General features: G+C 41.6%; 1 pseudogene; it reads right to left on the bottom strand.

The window, feature by feature from the left end:
• Positions 1–618: 618 nt before the first annotated feature.
• On the bottom strand, positions 619–737 carry LOC137119165 (5S ribosomal RNA; annotated as a pseudogene).
• Between the last annotated feature and the right edge of the window lie 12,149 nt (positions 738–12,886).

Genomic DNA, 12,886 nt, shown 5'->3' with positions numbered 1-12,886 from the left:
AAACAAAACATGACACTACAACTCAGGGCGAACCAAGGCCAACATAATAAACAAAATAAGCCATTTCCCACAGAAAGTGCTAGCTAGCCTGATAGAAATAAATAATCCAAAAGACAGTCGCTAACCCTAACTCCCTATTGTGAAAACAAGAGAAAACAATCAAAAGAAAATGGCAGTTCACCCCTACAGATCTAATACTATTTACAAAATATACAATTTATAAACAAAACCACGGCACAAAACCTAACAATTCAAAAATGCTAAATAAGGTTTGGAAACCAAGAACAGTAAACAGGTGCTGCTGCCAGAAAGAGCCTCGCTAGCTGTTGGGAACCGTACTTTTAAAACTCCAGGAAGTGTAGGATGGACCAATCAGCTTCCTGTACTTCCCCCAAATCCGGCCAATCAGGCAGGGCACCTATAAGAACAAGAAAATAAAAACAACACATATGGCCAGGACCGTAACATGGTCTACTAATGATGAAGCACGATGGTTGACAAACCAATAAAGTAGCAAAACAGCAATGAAAGAACAAAATTTGATGAAAATATAGAACAATTTCTATGAATAAATAGGCAGTAACACCAGCTTGTGCTGCCCGTAAACCCAAGCAAAAAAGCTTACAGCACCTGGTATTCCCAGGCTGTCTTCCTACCAAGTACTAACCAGGCCCGGCTCTATTTGGCTGCCGAGATCGGACGTGATCGGGCGCTTAGAGAGCGGTGTGGCCGTAAGCTGCATTTGACATCATCAACAGCTCTTAAAAACGCTGGAGAAGCAGAATGCATGACACTTGCTAAGAAGAAGATAAATGTTGCAAAGTACAAAGTACTATAACTGTACAGGTCTGTTACGCCCCTGTCTAGGGGGTCAGGGTGCAACATACAAAGATAAATTAGCATGTTCCCTCTCCGATCCCCAAACCAAAATCCAGGATCGAGATGTTCCAACAGAATGATATTTATTTTAAACGAAAGAAAGTGTCAAACAAAACATGACACTACAACTCAGGGCGAACCAAGGCCAACATAATAAACAAAATAAGCCATTTCCCACAGAAAGTGCTAGCTAGCCTGATAGAAATAAACAAACCAAAAGACAGTCGCTAACCAACTGTGCTGTTGACCTACAGGGTACCGGTGGAAATTGGACTACTGTTGGTCGAAGACGAAGAAGAAGAGGAGGAAGGTGTGTTCGTAGGCAAAGAGAGAAGAGGAAAGCTAAGAATGTAGGACTGACAGTAGGGACTTTGAATGTTGGTACTATGACAGGGAAGGCTAGGGAGTTGATCGACATGATGCAGAGAAGGAAGGTGGACATACTGTGTGTCCAGGAGACCAGGTGGAAAGGTAGCAAGGCTAGAAGCTTAGGAGCAGGGTTCAAGTTGTTTTACCATGGGTCAGATAGGAAGAGAAATGGAGTAGGAGTTATATTGAAAGAGGATTTTGTGAGGAATGTTCTAGAGGTGAAAAGAGTATCAGACAGGTTGATGAGTCTGAAGCTGGAAGTTGAAGGGGTGATGTTCAATGTTGTGAGTGGTTATGCCCCACAGGTAGGATGTGAGTTAGAAGAGAAGGAGAAATTCTGGAGTGAGTTAGATGAAGTGATGCAGAGCATCCCCAGAGGTGAGAGAGTTGTCATTGGTGCAGATTTCAATGGGCATGTAGGTGAAGGGAACAGAGGTGATGAGACTGTTATGGGCAGGTTTGGTGTTCAGGACAGGAACGCAGAAGGTCAGATGGTGGTTGACTTTGCAAAGAGGATGGAAATGGCTGTAGTAAACACTTTCTTTCAGAAGAGGCAGGAACATAGGGTGACGTACAAGAGCGGAGGGAGAAGCACTCAGGTAGACTACATCTTGTGTAGACGTTGTAATCTGAAAGAGATCAGTGACTGTAAAGCATTGGTAGGGGAGAGTGTAGCCAGACAACACAGGATGGTGGTGTGTAAAATGATGCTGGTGGTGAGGAAGATAAGGAGGACTAAGGCAGAGCAGCGGACAAAGTGGTGGAAGTTGAAAAAGGAAGAATGTCGTTTAGTTTTCAGGGAGGAGCTGAGACAGACTCTGGGTGGTTTGGAGGTGCTTCCAGATGACTGGACTACTACAGCTAATTTGATCAGGGAGACAGGTAGGAGGGTACTCGGTGTGTCATCTGGAGAGAGGAAAGCGGACAAGGAGACTTGGTGGTGGAACGAGGAAGTTCAGGAGTGTATACAGAGAAAGAGGTTAGCTAAGAAGAAGTGGGACACTGAGAGGACTGAAGAGAGTAGACAGGAGTACAGGGAGATACAGCGTAAGGTGAAGATAGAGGTGGCACAGGCCAAACAAAGAGCATATGAGGACTTGTATGCTAGGTTGGACACTAAAGAGGGAGAGGTGGATTTGTACAGGTTGGCCAGACAAAGAGATAGAGATGGAAAGGATGTGCAGCAGGTTAGGGTGATTAAAGATAAGGATGGAAATGTATTGACAGGTGCCAGGAGTGTGATGGGAAGATGGAAGGAGTACTTTGAAGAGTTGATGAACGAGGAAAATGAAAGGGAACGAAGAGTAGAAGAGGTGACTGTTGTGGAGCAGGAAGTAGCAAAGATTAGTAAGAGTGAAGTGAGGAGGACATTGAAGAGGATGAAGAGTGGAAAGGCAGTTGGTCCTGATGACATACCTGTGGAGGTATGGAAGTGTCTAGGAGAGGCGGCAGTAGAGTTTTTGACTAGTTTGTTTAACAAGATCTTGGAGAGTGAGAGGATGCCAGAGGACTGGAGGAAAAGTGTACTGGTACCAATTTTTAAGAACAAGGGAGATGTGCAGAGCTGTGGCAACTACAGAGGAATAAAGCTGATGAGTCACACAATGAAGTTGTGGGAAAGAGTAGTGGAAGCTCAGCTAAGGGCAGAGGTGAGTATTTGTGAGCAGCAATATGGTTTCATGCCTAGAAAGAGTACAACAGATGCAGTATTTGCTTTGAGGACGCTGATGGAGAAGTACAGAGAGGGTCATAGGGAGTTGCATTGTGTCTGCGTAGATTTAGAGAAAGCGTATGACAGGGTGCCGAGAGAGGAGCTGTGGTATTGTATGAGGACGTCTGGAGTGTCAGAGAAGTATGTTAGAGTGGTGCAGGACATGTATGAGAGCTGTAAGACAGTGGTGAGGTGCTGTAGGTGTGACAGAGGAGTTCAAGGTGGAGGTGGGTCTGCATCAAGGATCGGCTTTGAGCCCCTTCTTGTTTGCTCTGGTGATGGACAGACTGACAGATGAGGTTAGACAAGAATCTCCCTGGACTATGATGTTTGCAGATGACATTGTTATTTGTAGTGAGAGCAGGGAGCAGGTGGAGGAAAATCTAGAGTGGTGGAGGTCTGCTCTGGAAAACAGAGGAATGAAGCTTAGCCGCAGCAAGACAGAATACATGTGTGTGAATGAGAGGGACCCAGGTGGAACGGTGAGGTTACAGGGAGCAGAGGTGAAGAAGGTGCAGGACTTTAAGTATTTAGGGTCAACGGTTCAGAGCAACGGTGAGTGTGGAAAAGAGGTGAAGAGGCGAGTGCAGGCAGGTTGGAACGGGTGGAGAAAAGTGTCAGGTGTGTTGTGTGATAAAAGAGTCTCAGCGAGAATGAAAGGAAAGGTGTTCAAGACGGTGGTGAGACCAGCAATGTTGTTCGGCTTAGAGACAGTGGCACTGAAGAAAAGACAGGAGGCAGAGCTGGAGGTAGCAGAGCTTAAGATGTTGAGGTTCTCTTTGGGAGTGACGAGGATGGACAGGATCAGGAATGAGTACATCAGAGGGACAGCTCATGTTAGATGTTTTGGAGATAAAGTCAGAGAGGCCAGATTGAGGTGGTTTGGACATGTTCAGAGGAGAAACTGTGAATATATCGGTAGAAGGATGCTGAGGTTGGAGCTGCCAGGCAGGAGGTCTAGAGGAAGACCAAAGAGGAGATTTATGGATGTAGTGAGGGAGGACATGAAGTTAGTTGGTGTGAGTGAAGAGGATGCAGAGGAAAGAGTTAGATGGAGGCACATGATTCGCTGTGGCGACCCCTGAAAGGGAGCAGCCGAAAGGAAAAGAAGAAGAAGGCCGAATCAACAAATATGCTTGTTTCTGCCAAATGCAGCAAAATACTGAAAGGAAAGTGGGTTTACCTTCATATTTGACCCAGAACAACTCAGTTCAGCATAGAAATATCATTGCAACAGCTTTTATTTAGCCAGAAATCAAGAGTGGAAGTTTTTATGCGCTTAAAAGCATTTTCAGGCCGAATTAGCAAATATGCTTGTTTCTGCCAAATGCAGCAAAATACTGAAAGGAAAGTGGGTTTGCTTTCATATTTGACCTAGAACAACTCAGTTCATCATGGAAATATCATTGCAACAGCTTTTATTTAGCCAGAAATCAAGAGTGTAAGTTTTTATGAGCTTAAAAGCATTTTCAGGCCGAATGAGCTGATTTCTGCCAATTGCAGGAAAATACTGAAAGGAAAGTGGGTTTGCCTTCATTTTTGACCCAGAACAACTCAGTTCAGCATGGAAATATCATTGCAACAGCTTTTATTTAGCCAGAAATCAAGAGTGTAAGTTTTTATGCGCTTAAAAGCATTTTCAGGCCTAATGAGCAAATATGCTTGTTTCTGCCAAATGCAGCAAAATACTGAAAGGAAAGTGGGTTTGTCTTCATATTTGACCCAGAACAACTCAGTTCAGCATGGAAATATCATTGCTACAGCTTTTATTTAGCCAGAAATCAAGAGTGTAAGTTTTTATGCGCTTAAAAGCATTTTCAGGCCGAATGAGCTGATTTCTGCCAATTGCAGGAAAATACTGAAAGGAAAGTGGGTTTGCCTTCATATTTGAGCCAGAACAACTCAGTTCAGCATGGAAATATCATTGCTACAGCTTTTATTTAGCCAGAAATCAAGAGTGTAAGTTTTTATGCGCTTAAAAGCATTTTCAGGCCGAATGAGCAAATATGCTTGTTTCTGCCAAATGCAGCAAAATACTGAAAGGAAAGTGGGTTTGCCTTCATATTTGACCCAGAACAACTCAGTTCATCATGGAAATATCATTGCAAAAGCTTTTATTTAGCCAGAAATCAAGAGTGTAAGTTTTTATGCGCTTAAAATAATTTTCTGGCCGAATGAGCAAATATGCTTGTTTCTGCCAAATGCAGAAAAATACTAAAAGGAAAGTGGGTTTGCCTTCATTTTTGACCCAGAACAACTCAGTTCAGCATGGAAATATAATTGCAACAGCTTTTATTTAGCCAGAAATCAAGAGTGTACGTTTTTATGCGCTTAAAAGCATTTTCAGGCCGAATGAGCTGATTTCTGCCAAATGCAGCAAAATACTAAAAGGAAAGTGGGTTTGCCTTCATATTTGACCCAGAACAACTCAGTTCAGCATGGAAATATCATTGCAACAGTTTCTATTTAGCCAGAAATCAAGAGTGTAAGCTTTTATGTGCTTAAAAGCATTTTCAGGCCGAATTTTCAATTTCAATTCAACTTTATTTATATAGCGCCAATTTACAACAAAGTCATCTCAAGGCACTTTACAGAATAAAGTCCAGACTACACAAGTTTGTAGAAGCAACCCAACAAATCCCCCTTGAGCAAGCCCTAGGCAACAGTGGAGAGGAAAAACTCCCTTTAATGGGAGAAACCTCCAGCAGAACCAGGCTCAGGGTGGGCGGCCATCTGCCTTGACCGGTTGGGGTGAGTGGAAAGTGGAGAAAGAAAAGAAAAGAGCAACGAAAAGCAACAACGAAAAGCAACAACAAAACAACAAAAAAGCAACAACAAAACAACAAAAAGCAACAACAAAAAGCAACAACAAAACAACAAAAAAGCAACAACAAAGCATCGTGCAGGTTGTAGGATATAGAATTAATGGTATACAGTAGTGACAAGTAAATGTATAGAGAAAAGCTAGTTCAGGTTGAGTGAGCAGTTTAACTATAAGCTTTATCAAAAAGGAAGGTTTTAAGCCTAGTCTTAAAAGTAGAGAAGGTGTCTGCTCCCCGAATTTGGATTGGAAGCTGGTTCCACAGGAGAGGAGCTTGATAGCTAAAGGCTCTGCCTCCCATTCTACTTTTGCAAACTCTGGGAACCACAAGTAGGCCTGTATTTTGGGATCGAAGTGGTCTAATCGGGCGATACAGAACTATGAGATCTTTTAAATATGATGGAGCTTGACCATTAAGAGCTTTGTATGTAAGGAGGAGGGTTTTGAACTCTATTCTAGATTTTATGGGAAGCCAATGAAGAGAAGCTAGTGAAGGTGAAATATGATCTCTCTTTCCTAATCCAGTCAGCACTCTTGCTGCAGCATTTTGGATTAATTGAAGGCTTTTTAGAGAGTTATTAGGACACCCCAGAAGTAGGGAATTACAGTAGTCCAACCTAGAAGTAACAAATGCATGGACCAGTTTTTCGGCATCACTTTGAGACAGGATGCTTCTAATTTTAGCAATGTTCCGTAGGTGGAAGAAGGCTGTTCTAGAGATTTGTCTTATATGTGACGTAAATGCCAAATCCTGGTCAAAAATAACTCCAAGGTTCCTCACCGCAGTACTGGAGGCCAAAGTTATGTCATCTAAAGTAACTATATTGTTAGACAGCATATTTCTCATGTTTTTAGGCCCAAAGAGGATGATTTCAGTTTTGTCTGAATTTAGAAGTAGGAAATTGTAGGACATCCAGGTCTTTATGTCTTTTAGACATGCTTCAAGTTTGACTAATTGGTTAGTATCTTCTGGTTTCACAGATAAATAGAGCTGGGTATCATCTGCATAGCAGTGGAAGTTTATGGAATGTTTCCTAATAATTTTGCCTAAAGGTGACATGTACAGATTAAAAAGTATTGGTCCTAACACAGAGCCCTGTGGAACTCCATAGCTAACTTTGGTGCATAAAGAAGAGTCATCATTAACATGAACAAGTTGGAATCTGTCTGACAGATAAGATTTAAACCAATGTAATGTGGTTCCTTTAATCCCAAATCTATGTTCTAGTCTCTGTAATAAAATGTTGTGGTCAATGGTGTCAAATGCGGCACTAAGGTCTAGTAAGACGAGTACGGACACAAGTCCATTATCTGAAGCGAGGAGAAGATCATTGGAGACTTTTACTAGTGCTGTTTCTGTACTGTGATGAACTCTAAATCCTGACTGAAAGTCTTCATACAAATTATTCCTGTAAAGGTGATCACATAATTGTTTTGCAACTACTTTTTCCAGGATTTTAGAAATAAACGGGAGATTTGATATTGGTCTATAGTTGGCTAAATCACCTGGATCAAGACAGGGTTTTTTAAGTAATGGTTTGATTACAGCAACTTTATAAGCCTTTGGTACATAGCCAGTTTCTAAAGATAAGTTAATCAAATCTAATATGAATGTGTCTATTAAAGGTAGAACATCTTTAAGCAATTTGGTTGGAACAGGGTCTAAAAGACATGTTGTTAGTTTTGAGGAGGCGATAGTTGAACTTAGCTCAGTGAGATCTATGGGTGAAAAACAGTCTAAGATGGATTGGGGCCTTATTGAGGATTCTAGAGCTGTTGTACATGAAGATCTATCTGTAATATTTGTAGGGAGGATCTGGTGAACCTTTTCCCTAATGGCTGCAATTTTATCAGTAAAGAAAGTCATAAAGTCATTGCTGCTCAAAGTTAAGGGTATACTAGGCTCAACAGAACTATGGCTCTTAGTCAGCCTGGCTACAGTGCTGAACAGAAACCGGGGGTTGTTCTTGTTTTCCTCTATTAGTGCGGAATAATATGCTGTTCTGGCATCACGGAGAGCTTTTTTGTACACTTTTAAACTGTTTTTCCAGGCTAACCGGGATTCTTCTAAATTAGTGGAACGCCACTTCCTCTCTAATTTTCGTGACGCCTGCTTTAAGCTGTGCATTTGTGAATTGTACCATGGAGGTCGCCTCCTCTGATTCACTGCCTTCTTTTTCAGAGGGGCAACTGTATCTAGTATCATACGCAATGAGGCTGCAGAATCGTCAACTAAGTAATCAATTTGTACAGGAGTAAGATGGCTACTCACCATAGTATTGACACATGGTGGTGAAAAAGATGAAGAAATAATTTCTTTAAATGTATTCACAGCATTTTCAGATAAACATCTGCTGTAGTGGAATTTTTTCCTAACTGCTGTATAGTCCGTTATTGTAAATTCAAATGTTATTAGAAAATGGTCAGACAAAAGAGAGTTATGAGGAAATACTATTAAATTATCAGTTTCAATGCCATATGTAAGTACAAGGTCTAATGTGTGACTAAAACAGTGAGTGGGTTTATTTACATTTTGGGAAAAACCAATTGAATCTAGTAATGAATTAAACGCAGTGCTCAGGCAGTTACTGTCAGCATCTACATGGATGTTAAAGTCACCCACTATAATGACTTTATCTGTACTAAGCACTAAATCAGATAGAAAATCAGAAAATTCAATCAAAAACTCTGAATAAGGGACTGGAGGACGGTACACGATAACAAATAATAGTGGTTTTTGAGTTTTCCAGTTTGCGTGTGAAAGGCTAAGAGTAAGACTCTCAAATGAGTTATAACTATGTTTAGGTCTAGGAATTATTGATAAGCTAGAGTGAAATATTGCTGCTAATCCTCCACCTCGGCCTGTGCATCTAGGAACATGATAATTAATATGACTTGGGGGGGTTGACTCATTTAAACTGACATATTCTTCCTGCTGCAACCAGGTTTCAGTGAGACAAAGTAAATCAATTTGATGATCATTTATTAAGTCATTTACTAACAGAGATTTAGAAGAGAGAGATCTAATATTTAATAATCCACATTTAATAGTTTTGGGTTTTGGTTCAGTATGAGCATTAGTCTTAACTTGTATTAGATTTTTATGATTAACTCCCCTTGTGTTCGTTTTTGGTTTAAAAAGTTTAATTGGTCGTGGAGCAGACATAGTCTCTATAGGGCAAATAGCAGTGTGGTTAAGATCATAACATTCAGCAAAATAATAATATTCCCTGTGTGAAAAATTAGAGTCCATAAGAGCTGCATTTTGTCTGTTGGTAAACTCAGATTCTATAAATATCTCGGACTGTTTATACCTGTGGATGTTGTCGGGTGTTGGAGCGGAGGATGCAGGAGAGGTGAGCACATCAGAGCCACAGGTGTTTTCAATGGTCAGTCAGTCTCCGGAGACTGAGATGCTGTGGACAATGTTCTCAGTCAACATCCGTGATCCCAGAAAGTTCGGGTGCAGTCCATCTTGCTTGAAGTACTGAGGACGATCCCAGAAAAGATTGAAATTGTCTACGTAGAAGAGTCCGTGTGCGGAGACTTGTGGTTGAAGCCATGTGTGCAGGCTGAGGAGTCTGGAGAACCAGCCAACACCGCGACCCAGCGTGGGAATTGGGCCGGAAATAAAGAACCGTCTGTCGTGGAAACTCTCCAGTGAGTTGAAAAATGACACGAAGTCACGTTTCAGCAACTCAGACTGTTGGCGTTTGGTGTCATTTGTGCCAACGTGTATCACTACTTTTGTTGCCGTAGGATGTCTTTCAATCAGGTTTGGAATTTTCTCCGCTATGTCAGTGACTGTGGCTCCAGGAAAGCAAAACGTTTTAGCTGATTTTAAGCGGACGTCTCTAACGATGGAGTCGCCAATAATTAGCATGGTCGGACCGGGAGGACGGTGCGGTGGAGAGGTGCGCCGAGGAGGAGCATGTGGATTCCTCTCTGGAGGCATGGTGTTGGTGGCGGTGGCACGTCTGGTCTGGCGAGGCCCCGGCAGCAGGCCCCGACCGCGCTGCCCGCGGGAGGTGGAGCAGTGTGGTATCTCACCAGGCAGGGAGTCACAGGGAACCGCCGCCGGGGAAGTCGGACTTTCCAGCTCTTCAAGAACAGTGAAACGGTTCTCCATCTGGACCGGGGAAGGTGGTCCAATGGATTGGTTGACAAGATTAGCTGCAGCAGGTGTCGTCCGATGTCTCCTTTTAGCCGTAATCCAGGCCTCCTGTGTCAGCGGCGAGGAGCAGGCCCGTGTCGGGACAGGCCGTTGGTCATCCGACAGGGCCAGAAGGCCGCGGGTTGGCATCGCTATTCCAGCAGTAGCAACAGGGCCAGACCACGGCAGCGTGTCATCGGTGTCCTGGGTCACTGAACAAACAGCTGGGTGGATAGAAACTGTTTGTTCCATGTAGCTCGAGGTATTAAGAGCTGCGAGGTGCTTCGCTTGTGTGGCGGCAACGTTGGAAAACCCCAAGATAAGTTCATTTTTTTTTCTTAGTTCGTTTTCCAAAAGTGTGATGGTTTCTTGCAACTGCGTGAAAACGTGTACACAGTTTGAACAGACCGCCATTTCGAAAATGAGCTGATTTCTGTCAATTGCAGCAAAACATTCAAAGGAAAGTGGGTTTGCCTTCATATTTGACCCAGAACAACTCAGTTCAGCATGGAAATATCATGCAACAGCTTTTATTTATTCAGAAATCAAGAGTGTAAGTTTTTATGCGCTTAAAAGCATTTTCAGGCCGAATGTGCAAATATGCTTGTTTCTGCCAAATGCAGCAAAATACTAAAAGGAAAGTGGGTTTGCCTTCATGTTTGACCCAGAACAACTCAGTTCAGCATGGAAATATCATTGCAACAGTTTCTATATAGCCAGAAATCAAGAGTGTAAGTTTTTATGCGCTTAAAAGCAAATTCAGGCCTAATTAGCAAATATGCTTGTTTCTGCCAAATGCAGCAAAATACTGAAAGGAAAGTGGGTTTGCCTTTATTTTTGACCCAGAACAACTCAGTTCAGCATGGAAATATCATTGCTACAGCTTTTATTTAGCCAGAAATCAAAAGTGTAAGTTTTTATGTGCTTAAAAGCATTTTCAGGCCGAATGAGCTGATTTCTGCCAATTGCAGCAAAACACTCAAAGGAAAGTGGGTTTGCCTTCATATTTGACCCAGAACAACTCAGTTCAGCATGGAAATATCATGCAACAGCTTTTATTTATTCAGAAATCAAGAGTGTAAGTTTTTATGCGCTTAAAAGCATTTTCAGGCCGAATGTGCAAATATGCTTGTTTCTGCCAAATGCAGCAAAATACTAAAAGGAAAGTGGGTTTGCCTTCATATTTGACCCAGAACAACTCAGTTCAGGATGGAAATATCATTGCAACAGTTTCTATTTAGCCAGAAATCAAGAGTGTAAGCTTTTATGTGCTTAAAAGCATTTTCAGGCCGAATGAGCTGATTTCTGCCAATTGCAGCAAAACACTCAAAGGAAAGTGGGTTTGCCTTCATATTTGACCCAGAACAACTCAGTTCAGCATGGAAATATCATGCAACAGCTTTTATTTAGCCAGAAATCAAGAGTGTAAGTTTTTATGCGCTTAAAAGCATTTTCAGGCCGAATGAGCTGATTTCTGCCAATTGCAGGAAAATACTGAAAGGAAAGTGGGTTTGCTTTTATTTTTGACCCAGAATAACTCAGTTCAGCATGGAAATATCATTGCTACAGCTTTTATTTAGCCAGAAATCAAGAGTGTAAGTTTTTATGCGCTTAAAAGCACTTTCAGGCCGAATGGCAAATATGCTTGTTTCTGCCAAATGCAGCAAAATACTGAAAGGAAAGTGGGTTTGCCTTCATATTTGACCCAGAACAACTGAGTTCAGCATGGAAATATCATGCAACAGCTTTTATTTATTCAGAAATCAAGAGTGTAAGTTTTTATGCGCTTAGAAGCATTTTCAGGCCGAATGAGCAAATATGCTTGTTTCTGCCAAATGCAGCAAAATACTAAAAGGAAAGTGGGTTTGCCTTAATATTTGACCCAGAACAACTCAGTTCAGCATGGAAATATCATTGCTACAGCTTTTATTTAGCCAGAAATCAAGAGTGTACGTTTTTATGCGCTTAAAAGCATTTTCAGGCCGAATGTGCAAATATGCTTGTTTCTGCCAAATGCAGCAAAATACTAAAAGGAAAGTGGGTTTGCCTTCATATTTGACCCAGAACAACTCAGTTCAGGATGGAAATATCATTGCAACAGTTTCTATTTAGCCAGAAATCAAGAGTGTAAGCTTTTATGTGCTTAAAAGCATTTTCAGGCCGAATGAGCTGATTTCTGCCAATTGCAGCAAAACACTCAAAGGAAAGTGGGTTTGCCTTCATATTTGACCCAGAACAACTCAGTTCAGCATGGAAATATCATTGCAACAGCTTTTATTTAGCCAGAAATCAAGAGTGTAAGTTTTTATGCGCTTAAAAGCATTTTCAGGCCGAATGAGCAAATATGCTTGTTTCTGCCAAATGCAGCAAAATACTGAAAGGAAAGTGGGTTTGCCTTCATATTTGACCCAGAACAACTGAGTTCAGCATGGAAATATCATTGCAACAGCTTTTATTTAGCCAGAAATCAAGAGTGTAAGTTTTTATGCGCTTAAAAGCATTTTCAGGCCGAATGAGCTGATTTCTGCCAATTGCAGGAAAATACTGAAAGGAAAGTGGGTTTGCTTTTATTTTTGACCCAGAATAACTCAGTTCAGCATGGAAATATCATTGCTACAGCTTTTATTTAGCCAGAAATCAAGAGTGTAAGTTTTTATGCGCTTAAAAGCACTTTCAGGCCGAATGGCAAATATGCTTGTTTCTGCCAAATGCAGCAAAATACTGAAAGGAAAGTGGGTTTGCCTTCATATTTGACCCAGAACAACTGAGTTCAGCATGGAAATATCATTGCAACAGCTTTTATTTAGCCAGAAATCAAGAGTGTAAGTTTTTATGCGCTTAAAAGCATTTTCAGGCCGAATTAGCAAATATGCTTGTTTCTGCCAAATGCAGCAAAATACTGAAAGGAAAGTGGGTTTGCTTTCATATTTGACCCAGAACAACTCAGTTCAGC

Source organism: Channa argus, unplaced genomic scaffold, assembly GCF_033026475.1.
Source record: "Channa argus isolate prfri unplaced genomic scaffold, Channa argus male v1.0 Contig052, whole genome shotgun sequence".
Taxonomy (NCBI): Eukaryota; Metazoa; Chordata; class Actinopteri; order Anabantiformes; family Channidae; genus Channa; species Channa argus.
The sequence above is the reverse complement of the archived record's forward strand: the minus strand, read 5'-3'. Positions and strand labels throughout refer to the sequence as shown.